Raw genomic sequence first — 4,240 nt, forward strand, 5'->3', positions numbered from 1 at the left:
CTCAACCTGTGGCTTAAACTCTGGCCTGGCACTGTCCCTGAGTTTTTGTGCTTAAAACTAACACTCTTCCTCTTTGAGCCACAGTGCCACCTCCAGCTTTTGGGGGGTAAGTGGAGATAAGCATCTCATGGATGCCCATGCCTGGGCTGGCTTTGAACAGTGATCCTCAGATCTCAGCCCCCTCAGTAGCTAACATTTCAAGTGTGAGCCAGCAGTGCCCACCCAATCCATAATTTAATTCTTATGGCCATACAAAACAAACTATCAAGACCTGAGTACACTAATAAAATTTTGCTTCTTCTACAGTTGGTCATTCCAGAGCCTAATGCTATTTGGAAGTGTTAGTACACCTGTGTGGCACACTGAGGAATTTCCGTGGACTTCAGCAGCTCTGATCCAGAGATCTATCCTCTGCACTTTACCAGTGTGGCATTCTCCAGGGCTTGTTTGCTAGTGTTCACTTGAAATTGGCATCACCAAAGATTAAGGTTTTAAATTAATAGAAGAAACTGAAGTCACTAGAAATAGGAAGGGGGAGCTCTGAACGCAACTATACAGGAATGTGGAAGGTGATTTTGGTAATACTATAAGGTATGAAGATGTTTTATTAAGGGTAAATGGATTAATTTTTGTCCTAAAGTAGAAAGACTGGTTGTTCTCAAATGAGAAGAGGAAAGAACAGGACAAAATCCAGATGGATACGAACTTTGTATAATGTTGACTTTGGTGTTCAAGGATATTCATAAAAAAGACCATAAACTAGAGCGTTCTTTTTTTTGTTGTTGTTATTGTTGGTCGTGAGGCTTAAACTCTGGGCCTGGGCAATGTCTCTGAGCTCTTCAGATTGCACTATAGCACCTGAGCCAGAGCCTCACAGACTTTCCTGCCTGGGCTGGCTTTGAACCACCATCCTCAGATCTCAGCCTCCTGAGTAGCTAGGATTACAAGAAAGAGCAACCAATGCCCAGCAACTATATAGTTTTGACAACTTTAAGACTCTTCCATCAAATTGGGTAAGACTTTTCAGAGCTTTGATGATGAAACGAAATGTCTCATAAACATCAAGCTGATCTTTAACCAAACATGAGGAAAAGCAAGAATTAATTAAATACTAAGGAAAAGATTTTCAGATTTTCATGCTAAGTCAGCTACCACTGACTTTGTTAAGATATTCAGTCAGGGACTAGGAGCTCACATCTGTAATTCTAGCTACTGCTGAAGCCAGTTAAGGGAAGGAAAGCCTGAGAGATTTTTATCTCCAAATAACCTGCAAAGAAAAAGGAAGGAAGGAAGGAAGGAAAGAAGGAAGGAAGGGAAGGAAGGAAGGAAAGAAGGAAGGGAGAGAGAGAGAGAGAGAGAAAGAGAAAGAAAGAAAGAAAGAAAGAAAGAAAGAAGAAAGAAAGAAAGAAAGAAAGAAAGAAAGAAAGAAAGAAAGAAAGAAAGAAAGAAAGAAAGACAATCCAGGAGTAGAGCTGTATCTCAAGTGGTAGAGCACTAGCTTGAACACTAAACACAAAAGCTCAGGGACAGTGACCAGGCCTTGAGTTCAAGCCCCAGAACCAGCATAAAAAACAACAACAACAAAAAAGTGGGGATTACTTAGTAAACAAAACTTTCATAATATCACTTTAAATCCAGAAGCAGTAAGGTTCATTCCACTAAATGAGGTTACACATCATGAAATGGAAAGCGTGGTATAGGGGATGATTTAAAAGGTAACTTTCTCATGGATGTTGCTCAGGAAATATACAGATTTATAGACAAACAAATTTGACCTCTGCTTAACGTCCACCAGCTGGCGATCTCACCCAGCCCTCAGTTCAGCCTTCTGGCCTGGTCAAATATTACTCTTTGCCTGGCTGTCTCCTTCCTCTGTATCTTTACCCTGACCATGCAATTACTTCTTGTACTCAGAGACTAAAGCTGTCAACATAAAAAATGTGCACTCTCTCTGCAGGAGATGAAGGTAAGTTTCAGGGAGGAACATTGTTCTTAGGGTTCTTAGTCACTGGCTCTTGGCAGCAGCGCAGTGCCACACTCACATGGAATTCAAAGCTAACCTCTAAGTTGGGGAACACTTTGGATGTGGTGGTTAAGCAGACCTCCCTGGGGCTCAGAGGGTAGGAGCCATGCTCTCAAAGGCAAGAGAAAACAAGGATGTTTCCAATACCGTGGAGGAACAGCACTCAGCTTTACAGCTCCTCCTTGCCTGTGTGGGCTCATGTGAGGGGCTGAAGAATACTGAGTGCTTAACTTTCCAATGTGGTCCAAGAGGTCAAAGGAGGAGTTGAACAAGTGGCTGACAGGCTGGGGTGTAGTTCAATGGGCAGACACATACTTAGTATATACAGTAGGCCCTGGATTCCAACCCAAGCACACACAGAGGAAAAGATGGCTGATGACTCTTGTTTCTTTTTGTTGTTGGTGGTGGTGGTTGGGGGGCTTGAACTTGGGCCTGGGCACTATCCCTGCACTCTTCAGCTCAAGGCCAGTGCTCTACTGCTTGAGCCACAGCTCTTGTTTTTTAAGACACTACCACCCCATCCACTGCAGAGACTCCTCAGAGGAGAAGAACACACCCATGCCTGTGAGCTGCTGACTGGTGGTTACCAGGCATCTTGAGTGGTTGACGGCAACGTTTTTTACTCTTCATCTAGATTTCCAATCTTCCTTTAATGAGTCTCCAGGTCTCTGTGACTTGTGTTACTGGGCTAATTACAAAAATGGTTGACTTCTTCTTTTCCTTGTTGGTGCTGATACTGGGGACTTGAACGCAGAGCATAGGGGCTGATCCTTAACTTTTCTGCTCAATGTTGAAGATCTACTACTTAGGCCACAGCTCTTGGAGATAAGAATCTCTCAGATTTGTCTGCTCCAGCTGGCTTTGAACGACAGTCTTCAGATCCCTACCTCTGAATAGGCAGGAATACAGGCATGAGCCATCAAGGTCTGGTTTAGTTTACATTTTTTTTTATGTCAGGCAGTTTCAAATACAACTATGAGCTTTAATCATATCATTCTCTGAACAAAGATAATGACCACTAGTGCTTGAATACTGTTCTACTTTCTTTATTAAAGGGATATTAGATCATTTCATTTTAATCAGTTTGTTCATAGAGATACTTGTTATAAAGAGTATTTTGGCTTCTGGATATATCTTCCTGACAGTCATAATAATAGTCTCCCTGATATATTCCCTCATGAGTCATGAATGTCCTAAGCAGCCATTCCTGTTCATCAAATGATCAACACAAACATGAAGCAAGTATAAGGAATCATAAAGCAACTCTGTCATTGTAATTGTAAATTCCAGGCGCTAGCCAGTGGTGACTCATACCTGTAATCAGAGATATTCAGAGATGCTGAGACCCAGAGGCTCAAGGTTTGAAGCCAGCCTGGGCAGAGAAATCCAGGACCCTTATCTCTAATTAATCAGCAAATTGCTGCATTGGAGATGTGGCTCAGGTGGTAGAGCACATGAGCATAAACACCAGGGAGGAGTTTAATGCCCTGAGTTCAAGCTCTAGTACCAGCATAAGCAACAAAAACAAGAACAACAAATAGCAAATTCCATAATTAAGCCAAGCTGGCCATGGTCATGTGGTGACAGAAATTGCTGCCAGGGCTTACGGTTTCAGTCACTTGAACTTTCTATCAACATTCTTGTCAATTTCCATTAACAGGAACAGCTAAAAAAAGAGGGAATTGTTAAATTTTATCTACACCTGCCTGTGTGTAGAGGGAACTGTAACCACCTTAAAATATTTTCAAACTTGAACCAGAGAGAGTATTAGTTGATCAGGTAGCTGTACAGTCCAAAGTGCAGCCCATTCCAGCCTGCAAGGTGCCAGAAATGTGCAAAAGAGGCAAATTCACTAAAACCCGTAATTCATTCCCATGTCACTTTCTTGCTCTGCCAATAGACATCACCTGCACAGGCTCCTAACGGAGCTTGGCAAGCAGTTACTGTTCAGGTGTTTCCCAACAACTAAATCCTCAAACATTTATTTGTGCAAAGAACGTGATTTTAAAAGTGACTTGTTAGGGTTGGGAAGGAGGTTCAGTGGTAGAGTGCTTTCCTTGCATGCATGAGGCCCTGGGTTCGATTCTTCAGCACCACATAAGCAAAAAGAAAAAAGCCGGAAAGTGGTGCTGTGGCTCAAGTGGTAGAGCGCTAGCCTTGAGCTGAAGAGCTGAGGGACAGCGCCCAGGCCCAGAGTTCAGGCCCCACGACCGGACC

General features: G+C 42.9%; 1 pseudogene; it reads right to left on the reverse strand.

Annotated features, from left to right (window-relative positions):
* LOC105990099 overlaps positions 1-4,240 on the reverse strand; it is an 85,679-nt pseudogene that overhangs the window by 51,351 nt on the left and 30,088 nt on the right.

Source organism: Dipodomys ordii, unplaced genomic scaffold (genome assembly GCF_000151885.1).
Source record: "Dipodomys ordii isolate 6190 unplaced genomic scaffold, Dord_2.0 Scaffold62, whole genome shotgun sequence".
NCBI lineage: Eukaryota > Metazoa > Chordata > Mammalia > Rodentia > Heteromyidae > Dipodomys > Dipodomys ordii.